This window comes from Diadema antillarum, unplaced genomic scaffold (assembly GCF_040938485.1).
Source record: "Diadema antillarum isolate AM-2024a unplaced genomic scaffold, OU_Dant_1.0 seq00000611_RagTag, whole genome shotgun sequence".
NCBI lineage: Eukaryota > Metazoa > Echinodermata > Echinoidea > Diadematoida > Diadematidae > Diadema > Diadema antillarum.
The window spans coordinates 305,107-329,959 of NW_027271536.1; the positions used below are offsets into that span (position 1 = coordinate 305,107).

Genomic DNA, 24,853 nt, shown 5'->3' on the forward strand with positions numbered 1-24,853 from the left:
ATGACTAGAGAAAAATTGATTTGCATGCCTGACGTAGCATGAAGTTTGTTTCACAATTATGTTTTGTTCAAATAAATCTTTCTGCCATGAGGCATGATATTCTGTAGATTTAAATCTGATTTCAGATTTTTTTTTTTTGCCTCAAGTCTGTACACATTTTGCTTTTTCCATGTATCAACATCACCTGAAAATTTTGATTTCCAATTTTTTCAACAAACCTCAATATCATCCCTGGCCATCTGAAAGAGCTTTATCAAGCACACCCTAGATTCCCCCTGAGAACTTAATAAAGTTTTCACAAATTTTCTGTTACATGGTAAACATTAACAGAAAGAGGGATCACATGCTGAATGTAACTCATGAATAGTATTTGTTTGTTTTTTTTCCGACTGATATGCGCTTCTCTGCTTGAGCAGATTTACTCAAGCAGTATCACCCTCCTCGTAACCTTCGCTCAAGCACCCAAGCACTTCTTCACACACCCAGAACCAACACGTCATATTACGGGGGCAGATCTTTTGCAGTTGCTGGACCTACATATTGTAATCTTTGGAACAATCTCCCACAAAGCATTCGACGTGCATCCAATTTTGAAAATTTCAAATCCAGTCTTAAAACCCACCTTTTCCATCTTCCTTGATTAAGACAAACATTCATTACCCCTTTTGTTAATTATTGTATCTACACTGTATTATGTTGATTGTTATGTTTGTTAGTCTTTTGTTTGTATTTTGTATCTGAATTGTACAGCGCATCTAGAGAAGCATGTGCTTATTATGTGTTTTACCCTTTATGTATTAATATTGTTATTATACATTGCTGTATTTGTAGGGAAAAAAGCATAGAGAAGCATGTGCTTATTATGCGTTTTACCCTTTATGTATTGATATTATTATTATACATTGCTGTATTTGTAGGGAAAAAAGTAGAAGAACAATTTCCAGATATCTTTAAACCGACATGAGTGATACAAAAATGACAGATGGGAATGAAAGACTGGAGTACTCTGTATGCTTGTCCATCGTGGAAATAGATCAATGAAAAGGATTCAGAGAAATATCGATCGGGTTCAGCCGTTTGTAGGTCATGTTCTTAGGCTCTGAGGCTAGGTTGCTAACATTTATCCGACAGTTGAAATTGGATGAAAGTCGGGGGAAACTTTGAGAAGAAAAGGCTTTATTGCCGATAGGAGCTTTAAACCACCTGCTGTACCTGTTATGCACATGTGGTCATTTGTTGATGGATTTATGTTTGAAATGTGTTTGTATGGCTTGCAATGACAGATCAAAACATGATACTGCAGTGTAAATTGATCTGAATGGAAATGAAACTGTTTTGAAAGGTTGCATATATTTCAAAATCTCTACAATCTTTGCTCTTTAATCTGTGTTTGATCGAGTGTTGCAATTGGTTGTTTGTCTGTGGAGTAGTGTTTGAACAATTTCCACTATACACAGGCAAAGCTTGTTATCTTTGTAGGTAGGCAAATCTTTTTAATTTTTTCTCTTTTTTTTTTTGGGGGGGGGGAGGTTTGTTCCAAACTTTGTGCATTGGAGTATCATTAGCTAGTTAGGTTTATTATGAGCAGTCAGTCCGTGTTCGTTTCTAAATGATACACACATCGGATGCACAGCTGTTGATCATTAAGACACGATGTGTTTACCCTACGTGTACTTTAGTGCGTGGTAAACCCATATCGTCAGCTGATCGGTACCCGTCTCGGAGAGTGGGTTTGTCATCAGAAAAATAAGCTGGTGATGATAAACGATTTTGACACCTTGTTAAGAGAGTGTCAGTGTTTTGCTGTAAGATCAGAGTATGCCGAAGGGCTCGCACTCATTGATATCGTAACGAAAATCCGTGTCGCTATGCGGCTTTTCTGCCTACAGAATACCCTTTCCTCCTGTAACGGATGCCATCAGAGGCGGTTTTCTGACCTGTCGTAGTATGAAGCAAGGCATCATGGGTGAACTGCTGTCCTGTATAACAAATCTATCTTAATTGATGTGAATAATCATAACAATTAAGCTTTCATAGCACACATAACGAATCAATGTTTCCTATGCGTTTTGCGATAACTCTTATCCATTTTGCAATCACATTTATCACAAAAAGATATGAAATACTGTAAAGCAGGATAAAAAGGGAAGATGATGAACGCTTTTAAGCACCTAGCGGTTTCTTTCAATCTCAAGCTCTACCAGCTCACAGAAGGAAACTTTGAATGTTGCACAATTTTGTATCGATTCAAATGAATCGATCGTGTATTTATGACCATTCAATTGCAGAGCATATATTGTTGCAGCAGTGATATGAACTAGCTAGGCAAAGAAATGCACAAGTTTTCACATGCTATGACAATCCCCCCACCCTCCCCTCCCACACACGCATGCAGATCACATGCGGATGCTCACGCAAGGGCGGCTGCGGCTGGTGTAGAAGCTTTTGGGAGGTCTGGTTGCAGACAGTTCCAGGGACTGAAGATTTAATTTAACTGAGTGGTGTGTGCATAAGCAGTATAAAAAGAAAAGAAAAATGCGGAAGTAGCAAGTAAAAATTAAAGGAGACACCGAAAATGCCTTGCTGCACAGAAATTTAAGTTAAATGTATTTGTCTTTTTTTTTTGAAGGAACATCAACAGAAGCGCATGATTTGTGGTTGTAATGGGATAATCATATTAGAAGTGCACTGCGCTCCTCACAGCAGGAAGATGTTCCTTCATCCATTTGCTGACTGGCTGAATTCTTCAAGAACTTTGATATTTGTTCCTTGTGATTTCCTTGCAAGACAATATGAGAAATGTATTATATGACGAGGGGAATGTGAGTATGCAGTGTGGTTCGCTGAGCGGGAAGAGTGCACCAGTGCCATGTGGTTACCACACACAAGGGTCAGGGTTTATGGCTGTCTTACACAATAGGTGTCTAAAAGATTCTTGGTAAAATTCATTTTCCTCGGTGGAGAGCCCTTTTACAGCGTATAGTGTATGGCTTCCTGTGTATATTCCTAATAGGAGAACATGCTGACTGTTCTTCTTCAGACATACAATGTACTGCACTTAAATTTTTGAAGATTCTCAAAGGAACTAAATTTATCTAACATTCCATTCACAAAATATTTACCACACCCCTTTCCCCCGGTACTCTTGGCCAATTGACAAGAACCCTTGATGACCCTCCCCCCCCCCCCTTCTAAGAAAAGAGAAACAACAACAAATGTGCACCAGTTACTCTTTTGTAGATCAAGAAGTGCGACAGCCAAGTTGATGTGATCTCTAACGATATCAAGTGGGGAAGAAATTAAGGCTAGTCATGATGTTCCTGGACCCTTCACAGGAAACATTTTAATTTCACAGGGACAGGGTTCATATCTTCGAATGCCAGAATTAATACCCGTACAGTGTGTGTATAATCCTGTTCATATGTGCTTGTCATCTTTGTAGATGTTGTGAAGCTATGACTAGAGGTCAATCAAAACCAAAGACGCTTAACTAATAAGACAGGAAAGTGCGCGCTAATCCTGTACAAAACAAACGGACAGCGCGCGGTCCTCAAGCGTATTACGCACATCAACTGAGACGCGCTGCCTTGACGCTTGATAACAGCAGCAGCGGCTTCAGGGACAGCGCATCTCAGGTGATGTGTGTCTTTACCTGAGAAGCGCTGTCTTTGAAGATGTTGTTGTTGTTTATCAAGCGTTTTGATTGTGCGATCATGTAGTTGCCAAATTTTTACCTCCACGAAATAATCCTTATTACTTTAAAATCTCATTCTTCAAAATAATCCCCTTAATCGAAAAAAAGCTATGAGTATAATTTTTAAATATTTTTAAGATAATAAAAATACCATTACCTTTGGAAGTGAATGATGTTCCTAGGTGTACTGAGTTTGTACTTAGCTCTCTTTTGTATCGTCATGTAGGGTAGCCATTTTGTGTCCATTTTTATCGCGCGCCTTCGTATCTTGTTATCTCTACTATCTTTGATCAAAACTCTAGGGGCCACTGCTACAAAATTGTACTGCATATCCTTGTCTGCCAACCACTGCTATTTAAAAAGAAAGAAAAAAAAAAGAGCAAAAGACCATGGGGAAAAAAAGTCTGTGTGTAAGATATGGGCACATGAACCATCTTTGCAACAGCCTAGTGTCTTCATTGCAAAGGCCATGACATGCCATGTGATCATTGAAACTGGACATGAAAAGGGAAGAATCTTTTCGCACCGATACAGTTTGTCTTTCACTTCTATTGTATGCTGGCTTCTTCTTTGTCTTGGTAGGCGTGAAGGTGAGGGAGGAGATTGAAATGGTGCGCCTTGGGCAGAAGGGGGAATTCCCCCATGGGCACTTGGGAGGAAAACCCCCGGAGGGCATAATCCTTTCTCTGAGACCCCATTTATACAGGGCATTTAGAGCGCTCCAGGGGAGCATTTCATGAAGCGTTTTGTCTGACAGATTTTGTCAGACAAATTTGTTCTCAGCCAATCAGATGCAAGGATTTCGGTAGCTTATAACAGTTTGTCAGAAAAAAATATCTGACAAAAAGCTTCATAAAATGCTCCATAAGAATGTTTCTGAACCTCTCTAGACTCTCCATGAACAGACAGTCGGAACCTGGAGCGCTCTAAAGTTACGCCCTTCTCGAGCCTAGGCTCAGGAGCACTCCTGAAGTGCCCTACAAAAACTCTGTATAAATGGTCACCAACATTTAGAGTGTTCTGGGAGCATTTCATGAAGGAACTTGTTGGATAAAATGTCCGACAAGTCAATTATATCCGACAAGTTCAGAGAAATCAGCCAATCAGACTAAAGAATTTCTCAAATAAAACTTGTCGGATAAAAGAGACTTGTCAGATATTTTATCCGACAAGTTCCTTCATGAAACGCCCCCCCCCCCCCCCCGACTAAAGAACTTCTAAAAACGTGTCAGATATAACTGACTTGTCAGATATTTTATCTGACAAGTTCCATCATGAAATGCCCCCCTGGAAGTGGAATGTGGTGTGAACTGTGCATACAGTTTACATGTTCAAACTTTCTAGGCACCTGAAGGTCATCATAACAGTTATGCCCCTCTTGGTCACTTCTTGTGCGATCTTGGTGAACAGCAGTTCTCATTAGGCGTGTCTTCATCAGCCCGAAGTTCAAACTAGCGGGACATTTTGCGGTCTTAGAAAATAGCCCGATACAGCGAATGTCCGTCCTCATCAGCTCGAACAGCCTGCTTCGGGAAATTAGTCCGAAAATTGACGCATGCGCACTTTGCAATATTACTCTGCCTGGCTCGCGGTTCGAAAGTGGATTTCCCCGCTCAAAATCTCCTATATCACCGTATGTACGATTCTACAACCAGGGAGGTGAGCAGTACAGCAAATTCTCTCCAAAGGGATATTAATAACACTACTCTTTCTTCTGTCCAGTGAGGCATCTTACATGAAATTAACAAATTGCAATGTTTAAACAAATCCAAAATGCACACAATCTGCAAGAATCTTCAGCTAAGGTAGAGTGGACCAGAAGAAGAGGTTTAAAAAAAAAACCAGCTAGCATGCACGGCACTGAGTTTTAATAGGGAGGTGAGAGAAATCACCTCCCTGGTTTTAAAGATGACGACAACAGTAGGCCCATAGTACACACATGTGATCCTTGAATACACCGTGCGTGTAATGTACTATACACAATCACTAGCTGCTTGTACATGCGCTTTCCATTGCCAGCTGGCTAACCAGAAGCGTGGAGGGATCAAAAAAATTTCGGGCTGGTGGAGACGCACCCAAGATAGCGCGCTATTTCACGAATTAGCGCTCTAGTTGACGAACTAGACCAAGATTTTGGGGGAAATTTTCCCGATCAAATAGCGCGCTATCTGCGTCTTCACTACACAGATAGCGCGCTATTTTGACATCGGACTAGTTTGGTAACCGCAAGATAGCGCGCTATTTTGAAACTTCGGGCTGGTGAAGACACGCCTATCATGAACAGAGCAGAGGGGCATAAGTCAAAGCACTAGGAATAGGAGCACTTCTGAACCAACTGTGTGTATAAATGGGGTATTGGACACATAAAAGTGAGACTTACAAATGCATCAGCAGGGGTGTTTGATCATTTTTGTTCCTTGTGCATGCATTTAAATGGGATTCACACTGGTGCAAATTAGCAGGATGCAAATCTCGAGATTTGCATTGAGATCCAAATCTCCGAGATATTTACTTGTGTGGACATAGAAATCCCACTAACTAGTGCAGTCAACATTGCAGTTCAAATACAGTTGTAACAAGAAATCATGTGATTTTTTTTTCAGAATTATGATAATTTCAGAAACAGTGCATTAATTTGCACTGGGGCAAGTGTGAGAATGCTGGAGCAAAAAATCTGGATATTTCTTATCATGTCATTCAAAACATGCATGATTGAATAGCATATAAACACTAGGGCAAGGGTCACCGTCTCGGTAGATTTCGGGCATGCGCAGTTTGGTCAACAAATTATAACAATCCTCAATAAGCAAATGAGCAGGATATTTCTGTCTTTTTGAATGGGTGCAAAAAAATCTAGGTATTTGTATTGCGATTGCTATCCTGGTGTTTTATCTGTGTGACCGTGAATATAGTGTCTCAATTACGGTTTCTTGTTGTTTATGTTCTGTTCATACGGTGATTGGAATCTCCGTTCCCGGAAGTGGTGTGCAATTCACAAGTCCACACAGTTTGTATTCAGAGAAACCCAACTTACTTTTGCAAGAAGATAACAGCCCCTATTGTGAATATATGTGAAGAGTCACAACACAAATTGCCCCCATACAGTGTTGAATTATTAAAGTGGAACGTGGCATAACCTCAAGTCACCGTGACTATGACAAATACTTGAAAGCAAAAGAAGATGGAAATTGGAGCAATAATCAGACATACATTGTGTAATATGTATGAATGCAAGGACTTTAAGATGTGGTTGTCCATCTTCTTTTTATACTAGTTACGTTCAGATGACAAGCCCTAACCTCGAGGTTAAGGTTGTAGTTAGGGACCGTGTAGACGCACTCGTAGGTAGCTAACCTCAAGGTTAGCTCAATGTTAAGAGCCACGAGATATCTTATGGTTAGCGCTCTAACCACGAGCCGCAGGGGGTCCCCACTCGTTGTTTAATAGCACCGTGTGGACACAAAAATCAACGCACTCAAAGGGGCAGGAGTTTAACCTCGAGGTTAGGCTTCGTTGTATGGACGCACGTCGAAGTTAGGGGCAAGAGCTTAACCTCGAGGTTAGGGCTTGTCGTCTGAATGTAACTACTGTGTAGTATGTGTACCTTTAAATGTAATTAGTCATCTGTGTAGTGTACCTTTAAATGTAATTAGTCATTGTTTAGAGTAGGACTGCTGATGTGAAGGGGTTTTCCCCACATGGGAGAGGATCATCAAACACTACTGTGTGTTTGCCGGGTTCTGATGGTAGAGGTGAATTTGATTGTTCAGTACACAAAGTGGGGGGAGGGGTAGGGGAGAAGGATGGGGAAAGAAGGATGAAATGAATTAGAGGGAGCAAACAAGAAAAAAGAAACAAAATGGGATGGGAGATTAGGGGAGGAGGAAGGGTGGGGTATTAAGTTGCACTGTGATAGAACTACCTGTATGTAAATGTTCCCTATCCATTTTTTTTTTCTTTCGTGATTGCTTAGAACATAATTTCAGTGTCATGTATGTCATGATCTAAATTTATGTTAAAATTTGTAATGCGTGTGATTTTGTTTTGCAATCTAGGGTTGAGCAAAGTGTTCCTGGTCAGACACCTTTTATCTCCTGACCATTCTCATTTTATGTTACCGGAGCTTTAAGAATTCAATATATCACGTCCTAAGAAGAGAAAAATAATCTTCCTTTATCTGGGGATATACAAATTATTGTAATTTGACAGATTCCTATGGCGACCCTTTCAGTAGTGGGATTCGCACTGATGCGAATTAGCAGGATCCAAGATCTTGAGATTTGCATCACAATCTAAATCTTTAGATCTCTGCCTGTGTGGACAATCAAATCCCACTTAGTAGAGCGATCAGTATCATGAGCCAAATCCCAAGAAATGGTACAATTACAGTATTTCGGAATTATTGCAATAATTTGTGAAAAATATAATTTCTGTAACTATGTACCCAGTATAAACAATATGTGTAGATGTTTAAATGCAAAAGTCTGAAAATCATCTTTAGGTCTCCTTTAAGATTACATGCTGATATTTTCTTTTGCCCAAATTGATGAAAGTGGTTTACATTTCGACTATGGTTTGTTTCATGCACATTTCTTCGGCGTATTGGATACGTGTAACAGACTGTGTATGCCGACAGAACAAACACTCCAGCACCTACCTTTTATGATCGACAGCAAATGCTTCCTGTATCATCGTAGTTGATGATAAAAGTACCGATAATATCTGTAGATTTTTGATGATGATGATGATGATAATGATGATGATGAATACGTGATGATGATTAGACTAATTGAAGCAACATATCAGTGTCAGTTTAATTACGTCCGCCAAGGGGGGAGGTTATGTTTTCGTTACCGTTGGTTTGTTTGTTAGTTAGTTTGTTAGTTAGTTCGTTAGTTTCTCCGTGTGCAAAATAACTCAAAAAGTAGTTAACGGATTGGGATGAAACTTGCAGGAAAGGTTGAGAATGACACAAGTAACAAACGATTAACTTTTGGTAGTGATCCGAGAATTTTGGGGGAATTTATGAAGGATTTTTGATATTTTGGCAGGTAGGGTCAATGAACTTGGGAGTTCAGGCTGCGCGTATTTGAGGTTTGCATGTGCGCACTAAAGTGCATGCTCTAGTTTCTGCTAGGGCGAGGCGCGCCGTGCAGCTGAGGGTTTATGACGTAACATAGGCTTCTATATTGGGAAATCGGGCGATTTTTTTTTCAGTATGTATACCTATCGGTGGATATCACCGATCTCTATGGAAGAGCCCAAAGAGCTTTGAACTTCCACAGTGGTGGAGAGGAGAAAAATCTCTTTACAAGATCATCGGTGGAAAGTAGCTGCTTGGCAGAGGTCTGCGCTCTCAGAGTGCTTTTCTAGTTTGTACTGTTACCATTATTTCTTCAGCCTCTTTGATATCCCTTCCAACTTCACTGTAGCACTCAAAATCTGATGAGCCAGAAAGTAATGGAAAACCATGCAATGAATTGTATTTGCAGCCTCTTGTGAGGTTGAACAAGCAAGCAGAGAAAAATGTCGTGTGATTGTCAGAAAAACATGACATTCTAATTGGCAGAAAATTATCAAATGTGACATTCTCAAAATAGCCATTTAATTTTTTTCTTCGGATCCACAAAACTACTCGCGTGGAATTCCTTTTTAGAATACCAAGTGTTTGATTCCTGTGGAGTCTAACGTTTTTCTAGGAGTAGGCCTACTGTATATGCATCTATATTAAATTACGTTGTCCCCACTGTATCTTCCATAGACTCCTTAAAAATAGAGTGTTACTTGTTTCTTATGAAAAAACATAAAATGAGAAGCATTTCATGCCCAAAACAAATGATTATTACTCAGGAGGATTTCCAGGATAATGGCCAAGAATGCATGTGTGTGTGTGTGTTGGGGGGGGGGGGGATATTCTTCTTGCAATAAAATAAGATCATTCACAGACATTTAAATGGTCACAACTCTTAAACTTATCACAATTCTTAGCACTATGTAGGAAACGGTCATAACTCATGAAGTTAGCACAAGTCTATTCAAATATCATATGGTGGTCTTTCCTTATTTGTATTGCATTGCTTTCAAGCTAAATACAACTATACATTTTGTTGTTGTTGTTGATACATATAAATAAGTGAAGTATGCTTTGATAAGAAATGAAATGAAACAGAAACATTTATTCCAAGGTAAAATATCCCAGCAGTAAATGGAATCTTCCAGTCTGCTTGCATGTTGTGCCGCAGGACACAAAATATATACACCACCAGCTGTTCTTGCCCGTGTAGGTTTTAAAGGAGTTAGCCGCAAGATTCCCAAGTAATTTCATCTGTGCATTGATTTCATGTCGAGGGGAAATTGGATACGTGGTTATGAAGAGAAAAGGAGACAAGTCATTCAGATTGAAGAAACAAATGAGCAAATACTCGAGGCTAGATCAAAAGGAAGTGAAATGTAGAGGAATTTGTGTTAAAGTTTCCTGCGGGATATCATACATGGTTCTATGATTATATGTGGCAAAGCTATTGGAATATTTGTACTTGATTTAAGTGCAGTTGATATTTGGACTTGTACATGACAAGAACACATTACTGTATACGCCAAATATTTCGCAAGGTTTTTATTTTCGTGTATTTCGTGAGTCAGGTGCTATTCATGAAATTAAAAGCATGCGAAAATATGAACACTCATCGTGACGTACATGCATACATTTCTCCGTTCAGGACGGTACTCCACAATCGCAAATTCCACCATTCACGAAATTGTCTGGAAATCCCGATTCACGAAATATTAGATTCGCTACATACATGGTGTATACAGTACTGAATACGCCGAATATTTCGCGAGGTTTTTATTTTCGCGAATTTTGCGAGTCTGGTGCTAATTGCGAAATTAAAGACGCACGAAAATATTGACTCTGATCCCGATGTGATGTGATGGCGTGTACACTAAATTCTCCATTCAGTACAGGACTCCATGATCACAAATTGAACCACTCGAGAAATTGTCACGAATTCCCAATTCGCGAAAATTTAGACTCACGAAATATATGGCGTATACAGTATATTACTTGGACATCATAAGAAAAAAACAAAGAAAGCTGGTAAATCTGAAACCGTTTTTCCAGTCATGGGGAAAAACAGAAACCATGTGATATGCAAAGATGAGCAAGTATAAATGCAAGCAATGACATAATCACATGCCCAGGTTGAATTCGATGTTAGCCCTGTAATTGCCACAGTGGTAAATGTGTGTGACATTATCTGTGTAAACATGTTGCCCATGTTACTCATAGAGTTAACTGCCTATCTGTCATTCCAATGGTCATGTTTAGTTTTCTCATTGCTTGCCTATTTTTCTGATTTTTTTTTAATTCTTAGTCTTGCTTGTTCGTTTATTGAGCTCTCCTGCATTCATAACATAACATTTATAAGAAAAAAATTACTTTCTCCCTCAATACCTTCAAAAGGGAAAAAAAATCAGATGGATATGTTTAAAAACATATATTGATGAAATATTCATATAAGAACTTGACTGTAGGTGGTAAATATATGTATCATACATATTTATAGTGTATTCTTTTTTTCTCAATGCTCTATCAGGGAAAATACCTCTTCGTGAGTCCTGGGTAGTTTTCTGTTCACTGTACAAGAAATGTTGCTGAGTTTGTGTTTACGAGTGAATGGGTGTCAAACATTCATTCAGTATGATGAAATTTGATTTTCAAATCATGTAGTTCAATGAGCCAAACTCAGTCTTCCCCCCAAATTCATTGCCCATGCTTGATGCGATGTGTGTATGTGCAACTGGGCATGTTTGTAGGAATTCTTGTTTGTTTGTGTATGTGTGTGTGTGATTATAGTTGTGTGTTTGTCTGACTACCTATTTCTGTGCAACGTATCAATAATCATCATACCACATACTGTAAAGCATATCAAAGGCATTATTTACCATTTGCAGATAAAACAAAGACCCAGCTTTAAAGGGATAGTACAGTTTTGGTGGAGATGAGAATTTGGTTTTTAACTTTTTGCGAGATAACAAGAAAACACTTATGATATAGTACAGAACATACCATTTTAAGAGGAATTCAAAGTTTATTTGATGAAGATCGGGTTTGGAATGACTGAAACATCAAAAAACAAAGTAAAACAAAGCGATCGTAATAAAGTGTGGGTCCCACATTTTATTAGAATCGCTCTTTTTTGATATCTCGGCCATTTCAAAACCAATTTTCATCAAATAAACATTGAATTCCTCATAGAATTACCTGCTCTTTCACATTTTATAAGAGGTTTCTCATTATCTCACCAAAAAATGTTAGAAACCTGAAATTAGGTCTCAACCATAACTGTACAATCCCTTTAATTAGAGCTTCAAAGTAGTTTTAAAATGTGAGTTAGGGATAGAAACAGCCAATATAAGAATGTTAGTCAGTATATTCAGTGTTAAATATTGTTGAATATACAAAATATGAACAATATTTATAATGAAATTGTTTCTTGAGTAAACCATCTACAGTTATGTTTTATTGAGAAAAAGTAGTTATATCTCCTTATATTTTAGGCTTTATTGCCAGATTTTTGTATGGTAGGATGTTTTTAGATACAGCTGACCTACACATATATGCATCAAATGTGATAACTCAAACATTTTGTAAATCACTGCTCCCAATGATAAATAATACCTTTAATAGCCTGAAATCTTTCAAGGATGTTGCATCAGCTCTTATCGCAAGCGTAAGAAAGAGAGAGAGGGGGTGGGGGGGAATTTTCTTTTTGAGAATTCAACAAGTCATGTCCGGCAGGAGAAGAGGAGGAAGGATGGACATGCGTGAGTGGTGCCGATCGGCCGGCCGCAATGGGAGGGAATTGTTTGAGAAATATGGGCATCAAGCGGCCATGCAAGAAATAACAGCCGAGGAGCGGAGCAGCTCTCGCGACCGGCTCGATCAATAACCGCAGCGATTGTTTGGAGGCGGGCTTCGTTGAATAAATGCATGGGGCGTGCGGTGACGGATAGGAGGCGCGGAATCGTCCCACTTGGGCGCTAAGTGAACTTGGCGAGATTCGATCACTTGAGTGGTCGTTTTCATCTCTTCCATTTACTGTTCCTCTGGCCCTAGTCTTTCTCTCTCTCTCTCTCTTTTTTATGCCTCCATTTTAGTTTTTTTTTTTTTTTTTTTACCCCATCCCGCCCCGTCCCAACCGAATAGATGATCATCATCAAGTGCGAAAAGTGAAAGGATCCAAAGTTTAATGACACTGTTCTGGTCTGCGTCATTGCCAGACACACTGGCTGAAATGTGATGATGTTTGATGCGGTCCCTCACCACACCCCCCCCCCCCCCCAAAAAAAAAAAAAAAAAAAAAAGATGTACTTGAAATTGCACAAGGCTGCCTTTACACAGAACTATTAGCGCCTCAAACGGGCTACAGGATTGCAATTATAGTGTATGGCTGTATAGTTAACGTACCGCAAGCATTTCATTTACAGCCAGAATGATGCTATTTCATGGAAAAATCTATCATTTTCTTCTTTCAGATGGGAAGGAGGAGGGTGAGCATAGGATTAACAGTAGCTTTTGAGCTGGCATAGAAATTGACACAACATATTTCAAGGTTCAGTATTACTGTAAAAGTGGATATTTTCGTGTGAGTAATTTTTCGTGCTTGGCCTGGCAAGATGAATTTTGTGTGTTTTTGATTCCGCAGAATCAGGACATCGATTACTGGAACATATGACATGCAAAAAATATTTCTGTGCTTTTATTTTCACGCTAGCTTCTGGTCCCATCATAGTTGTTCCCTGTAGCCCATTACTGACTAGTAGGTGTGGGCAAAATGATGTACTACTAGGGAGAAAGAAAAATTATAGATGTACTGTACAGCTTTAAGTGATTTACAGTTATTTGTGATGAGAGTTTTATTGATGCATAAAAATATATCAATGAGTCATATTTTTTTTTGAATGGCATTTATACTTGAAAGGTATGTGTATCTCTCTCTGCCATCACTTAAATGTTCCTTTCTCAGAACTTTCATGCACCAGTGCCTGTTAGTGATAGTTATATCTGAAATGCAATAATTGTATCAAGTAAATTTGTAGAAGAAAAATAACAGGACAACCAAAAAAAAATATATATGTGAAAGCCAAATTTGCAATGGAACTGAAGATATTCAAAGAAATCCATAGATGAGAGTGGTGCGTGTCATGCATCGGGTCTGCTGTACATTAAAAGCCCTTGCACCATTCCATGTTTGCAGTTGTAAAGTGGCTGTATTTCTTTGCAGATGGGGATGAGAGACACCGGGAGTGCTTTATTGCATTGTGTCGAGATCACTTAGGGGACTTAATGAGAATGTGATTTATGTCGGCACGAAATCCCACTTGCGGAGGGCTGACGAGAGCGGCACGTAGGCCTCATTTGCATAGATGTCGAGTAAGGAGAGAGAGAAGCTGCCGCAGTTGCTCCGTATCGTTTTTATTTTTATTTTTTTGGTGGAACACATCCGCCGTGAAGTTCAGAGGTCAGTCCGTTCCAAATGAAGTCATGATCTTGCACGGTTCTCGTTAGCCGCGCGTGGAAATGCTCTTCCAGCAAAATTTCAACAGGTTTGGCTTGGATCGTTGATGTGATTGGCACGGACTGGTGTGAAATCGTGGTATCACGCTGCTTCAGTAGCTCGCTGGCGCACACAGTTTCTCTGAACAGTACTCTTGGGTGTTTGGATAATTATTGATAATACTGTTTGCAACACGCAATTGGAAAAAAAAGTACTGCATTAGTTTAATTCATGGTCCAGTGTGATTAAACAACAAATCATTACCATTACAGACATGTGACCACTGGCCAGTCATGGGAAATTATTTTTATTGCTCTACCAGAGCATAATATCATATGTCAATAATGTACTTTGATCATATATCACATTATTCAATGAATTCAAGTAGGAGTTAGAGGAATAATAACATAATCAATACAGCATTGTTTTGAACAAATGCATTGACATAATATTCGTTGAACAAGGAACTGACCAGTGAGACTTGGAATCGGAAGGATTGTTAAAGATTAATAGCAGTTATGGTAGTCTGAAGGAAAGAGATTCTTTGAACATGACATACAAAATGGACTCTCGTCATCAAAAGTTGTTATTATTATGTCGACTGATTTCTCTTCCATTACACTTCTCATTTCCTGTGTACTTAACAGTGCAATTTTACACCATATATCAAAGTTCATTTCCGCGAACAGCATGGAATCTTGAACGAAATGAAGGAGGAAGTCAGACCGACAGAATGGTTGAAGCTTCAGCCAGTTTGAAAAAGACAAAATGATAGAGCTATGGAATTTCAGTGATTCACACACTGCCGCCGTCCTCACACCTGGGGGTATTTAATAACAAAAAGAGAAAGAATTGAAAGGAAAAACATAACCTATGAAAAGCCATGAATTTCCAAGGGCTCATGGCAAAATCCTTCCCATTGGAGTATTGTAACATTCTCTGTCTTTGACCTTGTGAAAAAGTGTGTGCTGAGTACGACATATATCTCAAACAAAAGTATGGAAGGTGTTTGCATGTATTAAAGAAGTAATCAAACTGGCATTGATCCATTTACATAGGATTTCAACGACTCAAGAACACATTGGTCAAATGACTTTGACAGCTCATTAGCAGTGCCGACGGACACTTTTGTGCTTGATGTCTCGGCTACAAGTGGTCATTAGACTCTATAAATATCTGTCAAATTGCTCTCACATGCATCGTATGTAGCTGGAAGCCATCATCACATTCTATGAGTATGTTTTCCTTTAGAAGCAGCTCACCATGATTACTTAGGCTGCCAGAGGTTTTCAGGGAGAAGGTGATTTACCGATGAATTCCTTCCGGTCTAGAAATTTTATTGCATTTGGAAGCTTCCTTGAATTTGAGCCTGTATCGTAAAGCAAAAAAAAAACAAAACAAAACAAAAAAAACAAAAAAAAACCAAACATATATATATATATATTTGTAATTATGTATTTGTTAAGTTATGTCATGCTAATTGACTGTTAACTTTTGTATGTCTGAAAACAAACTGGGATCTCACTTTTTTTTTCAAACATATTTCTCGAATCTTGCATGCCCCATTGTCATCCTGTCTCATTTTCCAGTAAGCCAGTCCAGAGTTACATTCTGTGCATGAGCAGATAAAGGTCATCAGAGAGAAACAACTTACTAGCCGAGTTCACACGTACAAAATAGCGGGATGACGATCGCGATCCACATCTCGAGTTTTTTTGCGAGCGTCCACACGTACCAAATTAGTGGGATAGCGATCGCGATCGGTATCCCGCTAATTTGGTGAGCGTCCACACGTACCGAATTATCCCTCTAATTGCCGATAAACATAACAGCAAAGCCTGCAAACTGGGTCACGCAGCGCCCTTCTCTATCACTGCCTGTGCGCACTTTCCTTTGCCCATTGTCTTGTGCGTCAGTGGTGTGGTTCGCGCGCTGTCGTTTTGGTATGCCAAAGAGGTGAAGGACCTCTTTGCAGAGGCCTCGCTGTTGTGATGTGCGCATTGCATGATGGGATATAAAAACTCAAGATTCTGATCCCGACCGTTCACACGTACCAGCGCGGGGCCAATTATCCCGCTAATTGATAAACCAGCGCAAGATTTCTTGGGATTAGCATTGCGATGCTTACTGTATACGCTATAATTTTCGCGTACATAAATTTTCGCGAATTGCCGCTGTCACACACTTTCGCGAGTGGTTAAATTCGCGATTGGGGGACCAGAGAAAATATGAAGTGGCAAAGAAAGTGTGAATTTTCAACTTACTAGCAAATAAGAATGATACTAGTTTTACACTGCATGAAAAAGCTTACCAAGCTCTGCGAACTAGTAAGTTAGAATTCAACATTTTTGAAGTGGTTAAGTCCATCGCGCTAGATTTCTGACGAGTGGTCCCCTTGCGATAATGGATTGGCTCTCTACAGTATTCGTAAGTAGACGTGGACGTGCGTAAACGTAAACAAGCTGAGCCAGTATGGTCTGTTCGGTAAGCCGTGACATGGTATACTAGTACTGAAATGTTCGTATCATCAAGGCAAGGGATTCATTTTGGAAGGTAATATTTTCGCGTGTTGTTAATTTCGCGAATAGCTCTTGACTCGCGAAATTCGCGAAAACAAAACCCACGCGAAATATATAGCGTATACAGTATCCTGCTAATTTTTGGGTTTTTTCTGTCCACACGTGCAAAAAACTCAGGATGACGATCGCGATGCAAATCTCGCGATTTGTATCCAGCTAATTGGTGTATGTGTGAACCCCCCTAATGAGACACAGAGTTGTAAATGTTGCTATGTCATGGACAGCACCTGAATGGTTTCTTTACGTTGCAGTGAAAGAATGATTCTATAAACATTCAAGGGAGCTTGTTAACACATACAAGCAAGTTGGATTACTGAAGTGGGTGATATCTACACAATCGTAGCTGTACAACTGTTTTGTTTCAATGGCTTAAAATTTGTGGTCATTTGAACCATCACCATTCCAAATTGATTCGGTTCATGCATTTGCATTATGAATAGCAGAACCTCTAAAACACGATATTAGGAGGTGGAACTTGACCTTCCATTTACTTCTACCATTGTGCGTGCATACAGGTATGATTTGTACATTCTCTTGCATGCAAGCACATCAAGCGTTGTGTGTTTGATTGACATAGGCTGTGTCAAAAATACATTTTGTAACTGTTGTATGAGGTGCCATGAACACTGATACAATCATAGCGTGCAACATGATAGTGTTGGTGATTCAGAAATACATTCATGTTCAGGTTCTTTCATAAGTGTGAAGTCCCTCGATCTGCGACAACTATTTTACGCAACACATGTTACCTCCTTGTTGGTCTCTTTGGAACAAATTATCTTGCATCTGTGGACGCCATAAAATGTGACTTTGCCAACATCTTATTGATTGTTACTCTCTTTACGCTTGTCTAAGTTTCCTGAAACGCTTCGTCAATCTTCTGCTTTTGCTCAAATACCATTCCTCATGAGGTAACATCAGTGTAGTGCCCGATTTCTTCCAGAAAAGGTATATTTAAACCACTTCCCCCCCCCCAAAAAAAAAAAAAAAAAAAGAGAAAAAAACATGATGCAAGTCTGTTGGTTATATGTCTTCAGGTTCTGCAAAGTCGTATTTCAACTCTCACTGCTCAAGGTCCATGTGGTCAGTGTGATGTTAGGACGTGACCAACTGGAACAACATATCCGCTGGGAGTAAAATCTTAGCGGCTGTCCACAGATCAATTCTGTTTCTCAAAGGAGAACATTAAAGCATCCGTGTTTCAGATTAATGCACAGTTTGGTGATTTCTTATTTTACCAAGTTAGTCTATGTGTGTTGATTATGAGATAATAGATTGAGGACGGATTCTACATTTCTCCTTGTAGTTATAGTCATGCTGCATTTCATTGATGCTCACAGGAATAAACTTCCCAAGAATGAGGAAAGAATTCAACATATTGTTGATTTCATTGTTAGTTAGTATTAGTGATTTTAAATCCAATCTCTACCTCTTCACAGATACAAATCGGCAGTCCCATGCCTTTTAATCCTTCTGATGCTTCCAGCAAATGTCGTAAAAGAACTTGAGGAACTGACAGAAATTACGACTAAAAATTGCCGCGAGGTGAAAGTAGTTCTCGTACGGTTTTACTGATTTTAGAGATCATTCCCCCGTGGTGCAGGGATGACTGAGCAGCACGCTGTTCTGGGGGAGTCGATCGGGCGCTAAGTGTGGGTTGGATTTCGTCTCAAGAGAGATTCTATATCTTGTTTTGAAGCGAAACAGTCGAGAGCTGGGTGACTTCCGCCGCCACAGTGTCCAGTAATCCCTCTTCTCGCGCTTTTTAATCCATTATGGAACTGGATACTGGAATTGGCACCGCGGTTTACTGTTTGTGTGTGTTTGTGTGTCTGTCTCTGCATGTGTATGTTCATTGTGTTTGTGTATATGTGTGTGTCTGTATGTGTATATATGCATATATGCTTGTACAAATTTATATGATAAAACAGGATACAATTTTTTTTTTAAAGTGAATGGAATTTTAGCTGCTATCATATTGTCTGTGTGTGTGTTTGTGTATATTTGTTTCTTTTTGCATATGATTTGGAAATTATTAAAACAAATTCAAATAAGGAATACACAAAAAGTGTATGTGTGTGTGTGTTTGTGAGTTTGTTCTTGTGTGTGTGCATGAGGTAAAGCTAAGAATGTGTGCTGAATCGAACAAGGAGGTTAAGTCTGCATTTCCATAGATTTTTAGAATAGTGTACACAAAGTGAGTTGTAGATTTGAGCCCTTTGAGTTGAGTGTTACGAGGTACGTGTTTGCAATAATTCTTGAGCTGCTGAGTATCTGATGAAAGGGGACCCAAATCTGCTTTCCCCAGAAGCCTCCTTTATAAGTGATGCTCATGCTTCGGCAGTCAAAGACTTAACCTCTGCATAGTGTGGGTGCAACCAAGTCGATGCATTGTTCTTGCCAGCTAGGTGCATGCTAACCCACGCACAGCCACTGGTACATACCTTAAGAATGGCATGCTATTCTGTAGGTGTCCCACATCGAGTCCCCCCATTAACCCTGCAAATTGGCACATTAGCTATTGCGCCGGAAAATGCCTGGTATTGAGTTCGCACCCTCCATTGGAATCGTTAGCCCATTGACCCGTTTGAAATCGACTGGGAGATAAATCTGGTCGTCGGGAGTGTCCTCAAGAATTGCTTGCATAATGCCCCTGAGATCGACCTCCAAATTGCCCCACGAGACATCCAGTCATTACGTCCTCACTGAAAGAGAATTGCCAGGCTAAAAGTGACAGTGGAACGTATTACTTTATAGCTAAACCCTTTGAGCATTTACCTTTGTGCTCTAGTATAGACAGGCTTCTTTCTTGATGTTTGCTCGTGTTTAACCACAACAACAGTAGTTTACAGGAATTAATAAGGCATGCAAACTCATTCAAATATTGACAGTGCATATCTGTATGGTGAACACTAGTGAAAATAGGTTGTTGTACATGAACAAAGCAGATAAAAAAAGGTTACTCGAGAGTGAGCAGCAGCTATAAAGTCAAACATTTTTCTTTTCCGAAAAGATCAGTATTGACAGGAAAACATGGGCAAAACACAAAAACACAGCACAATTGCTGCTAAGTAGATGATTTTTTGCCTAACTAATGGCAACAACTGACATGTGCGTGAATTAGATTTTACTTCAGTGTTGTTGACGATGTATATGAAATAGTACGTTCTTGAGGTGACAGTTCTGTGAACTCTATGAATTGAATGTAATTAAGATGTCGACGTGTATCGATCGTGATGTACCAGCCTCGCACTGAGATCGGAAGTCGTCTTCGCGTGCATGCCGCCGCGTTTTGATGAGGAAACGGGTCATTGAAATCGGAGGGCCTTTCAAGTGATTGCATTGTGTACTTGGGATTTCTTGAGATATGGAAGTCACTTAAAATCTCAACGGTTCTGCCGGAAGCCTCCCAAGGGGTGGCATAGAAATGTTGTCATTTTTGTTTGAGATGCTACGCCGCGACGTTAGGTCCACGGGAATATCCCGTGCGTCTGTCGAGACGAGTGGTGAGCAGTATTGATCATGAGATCTTGATATTCTCCTCCTGAAGATGACCTCGGGGTAGGTTGACGGAATTCAATGTACCTCGGTGATGCGGTTCGAAATGTCATGGCAGAGCACTGCGGAAGATGTTTGCCATTGTATAGAAAGCTGGAAAAAAAAAGAATAGAGGAGAAAATGTAGGTCATGTATAAACATAAGGACTCTACATGTCAGCAAATGCACTTCTTGTCTTCGGCATTTATATTGTAAGAAACAAAGGGACAGCTAGGACACGCCCTCCAATAAACCTTACCATGCTATCAATGGATCGTCCTGTGCGGTTTCGGTTTCGATCTAATGGGCCGCCTTGTGGAGTGTCTGTTGTCTTTTCAATGAATGGATGGACATCGCAAGCTCTCATACGGGGGTATCACATTCCCTGCTTTCACAGTGGATCATAATCAGAGAGATTTCTCTCATTTTCCGCATAGGATGGCCAACTTGTAGCCGGCCATGCAAAGATTTTAACTCGAGACAAACAATCTAGCCCCTCCCGTCTGTGTTGTGAATGTGTGCGCAGGTTACGAACCCAATGTACACATTCTGCTGCCACTGCTGTCAAGCGAAATGAGCGACTCCTCCAACAGGTGCTTGTATTAACCCGTTCCCTATGGGATCCTAGTGGTCTGTGTATTCAGTCTATGGGGATTTCAGCATTCAGTAAGGAACGGGTTAAAAGATACCACAAGTGTAGGAGCTTGAAGGCATGCACAGTTTAGAGTACTGTAAAAGTGGAAATTTTCGTGGTGTTGAAATTATTGCGCATTTCTCGCAACTTGAAACCAGTGCAAAAATAAAAGCACGCGAATATTTTTGCTTGCCATATGTTTCAGTAGTCGATGTTTTGAGTCCGCGGAATTAAAAACACGCGAAGCTCTTCTTACCCCACCGAGTGCGAAAAATTAGTCTCGCGAAAATATCCACTTTTACAGTAATATTCAGTGGATGAAGAGGTTACTCCAGGGAAAGACTCTAGCATTTTAGTTGAGCTGATTTCAAGTTCCGTTCCAATGCAATTTTTAGATACCATCCTGTTCGCTTGATTTCAATTTGTTCAGTAAATGTCAGCCTTATTGCGGAGTAGATTTTCACATTTAACCTGGTGTGCTGTTATGCAGATTTGTAGGTTTATGCACCGGTATGTGCTAGTGAATGTGGAGTTTGCAATGCAGCTGTGAGGTAAATGTTGCCATTTTGTGAAACCTGAATTTTGAACAGTTCATAGCTTTCTGTAATATTTGTCTAGTTCTAATGAAACGTTCACTCTTCCTTCACCTTGAAAACAAAATAGAGATTCCTTGTAAATCCCTGATTGAAAAAGAAAAGAAAAGAATGAGTGCTTTAATTTGCTTGTAAATGTACGTGTATGCAGATTTAATGAAAGTAATGCAAACTTCAATGTAGACCCTGAAGTGTCATATGAGTCGTGCAGGAAAGAGAATACAGGGCCCAAAGAGTTAAGACTGGTCTGTGCGTTGCAGAGTCACACATTCTCTCTCCATGAATAAAAGAATAAGTTTCACCTAAGTCTGCAGAGGCCCAGCCAGCTAGGGCTTAGTTTGCATTTTTTCTTCTTATTTTTCTTTCTTTGTTTGTTTGTTGTTATTATTTTTGTTTTGGTGCCTGAAGTAGAGAAGAGGAGAGGAAAAACAGTATCCTCCTTGTGGGAATGCTGTTCCATTATGGCTTAACCCTATTAATGCCACTGGCATCCTGTTTGTGTACAATAATTGTATCATTTAGAAGTGATGTTTCCATGTGGGTTTAGTCCCTTTTTATATCTTATTTGTCTTCGTTTTGTATGTACATTTGTTTATTTATTTATTTATTTTTTATGTATAATCAATTAATTAATTAATTTATTTATTTATAATTTATGTATAATTTATATATATATTTATCTATTTATTATTTATTATTTATTATTTATGTATAATCGATTAATTTATCTATTTATTATTTATGTATAATTTATATATATATAAATTTATTTATTATTTATGTATAATTAATTATTTAATTTATTATTTATGTATAATTTATATATTTATATATTTATTTATTCATTCATTCATTCATTTATTTCTATTTTTTTTTTATCTATTTTTTTTTTTTTTTGGGGGGGGGGGGGATTCTGTCGACTTTGCTCCATTCAATGAACTCATATTTACCCTCTGCCAGCGTGTGCAGTAAGCTGGAGAAGGTGAAATTTTTCACCTTGAGGTGATGACACTACTTGTGCCATTGTTGCATTAATGGGGCTCAATGACTAGAAGTCCGCCACCAGCAGTATTCACCTCTCTAGGAGCTATCAGAATGAAATCGAGGACGATGGTTCAAGTAACTATGTAAAGATGTCATGATGTTATCATGTACTCAGTATTGTCATGTTTTTATTGAATACAGGGTCGCCAATAGGTGAAGTACCTCGTATGAATAGAGGTTTTTCTGCATCATTGGGCTTTTCTTATATCTTCATATAATATTTTCAGAATTATGTATATATTAATGTGTGCTTGCTTGCATGTACCACATACAATGTACGTAACCGTGAAGAAATAGATATAGATACAGTACTTTTCAAAAGTTGAATGAGGATTTTTTTATGATGTAGAACAATTTGGCAAATAATTGATAACTGATCAAGGACTGATCAAAGATCTGCTTGTTGTGTGGTCATCTTTTTCTTGATGTAAACCTGAACCATGGAATTCAAAACACAACAAGTGCGTCTGCTGTTGAATAAGATTGCTATCATTGAGAGTATCCCACAGTGCACTGCACCAGTTTTGACCCGCTTCATCTAAAAATGGTCACTGTCTCGTGTGGCACTACAATGGAGTTGTGAATGGGCTCGGAGGGAGCCTGCTGGATGTTATTGCTCTTCGAGTGGCTTCCTTGAGGGAAACTGCATGTGCGTAGCCGGCTAGGTTCTGGCTTGAACTCTTGAGTGTCTGATATGCCTCAACCAACAGGCCGTTATCATGGCACTTCTTCATGAGTAGTCGTCAGTGCAGACTGACATGTGTGACAGCATGTAGCAGAGGCAGAATCGTCAGTTCGACTGTGATTCGGCCGATTACAAGCCGCTGTATTTCCATTGTGCAATCATCATAAAGATGCAGGAAAAAATCTTTATTTTTGTGATTTGGTTTCATACGGTTTTGATTCTAGGTATGGCAATTATTACACTTTGTGGGAAGAAACATACGCTATATGAAAATTACGTGAGCATCAAGATTGCGTCAAATCTCCTGGCATTGTTTCAACTTGTTCTGAATGGAATATCGACCGCATGCGAGGGTTACTTGGTCAGATGAATAAAATATAAGAGTCATGTCCCTAAAGGGGAATAATACGGGAGGATGGGAGAATAGTGAGAAAGGAAAGGGGGGAAAAAAAAAGAAGAAATAGAAGATAATGAAGTGTTGAGAAAGTTCTCCGTCTGCCATGCCCATTGAGGGACAATTGAGGTAATTCAAGAAGATGCCCGCTAGGAGTCGTCAATATTTGATAGATGTAACTCTCCTGTTTTTGGCCCGGGATTCGGGACTCGTTTAATTTGCAAGCCGAGACTCGCGCGACCCACTTCCTCCTCCGATGCTGGCGAAAAGTGGCGGGGTCGTCTTCATTTCAGCTGCAGGCGTGCCGATATAGGCATCGCAAATGAAGGCATCGTCGTTGTTGCTTTGGAGGCTCAGAAATTTTTAGGCGCTTGATGAGGAAAAGCCTCATCAACAAGTGTCTGATCATTGGTGATTGCAAGAATGCGATCTGTTTAAAGGTAGAGGGAGGTTGTAAGCAGTTGCGGACTATCACTTCATGTTTTAGTGCCAAAAGACCTGATTTATGAATGCAGATTCTAGTCATGAATGTTTGTAGGTTTACCGTAACCCCTTTTGAGCTATCCACACCCCTTTCCATCTTTCCTACTGGATTTGTTTCTTTTTTTTGCCTTTATCAATTGATAATAAGTTGTAGAGTTGTTATTAAAAGTGGTTTCAAAGGAGGTATTATTGATTAATACTTTGAACATTCTTAAACTAGAGTAGTATACAAAATAGTACTGAGGTGAAGCTGGGTCATGACATTGACATTGATATGGCTGGCAGTGTTTGTAGGCATAGAGATCAAACATGCAATCTTGCTTGCAGAGAGTATCAGTAAGATAAATATTTACAACTACAATCTCTCTCAACCCCCCCCCCCCCCCCCACAACAACTACATCAAATTCTCTTTATTTATCTCAAGAGACATTTGAACTTACTGATGCATTTGCACTGTGAAAGAGAGAATGCTAATGAAAACAAAATCAATTTCTGTAAATACTGAGCTGTATGTGTGACAGGAGATACATTTTGGCATAGTAGTAAGTATTGATCTCTGGGCAACAAGGATGAGAACATCATGATGGCCGATGCTGCGCTGATGTGTTCATGATTTATTTTTTGTATCTTTGAATATCTTGAATTAT

The 24,853-nt window shown here is 39.4% G+C and overlaps 1 protein-coding gene across 1 annotated transcript in view; it reads left to right on the forward strand.

The window, feature by feature from the left end:
* LOC139735937 (uncharacterized) overlaps positions 1-24,853 on the forward strand; it is a 106,737-nt gene that overhangs the window by 76,350 nt on the left and 5,534 nt on the right. The gene's annotated exons all lie outside the window — the stretch shown is intronic.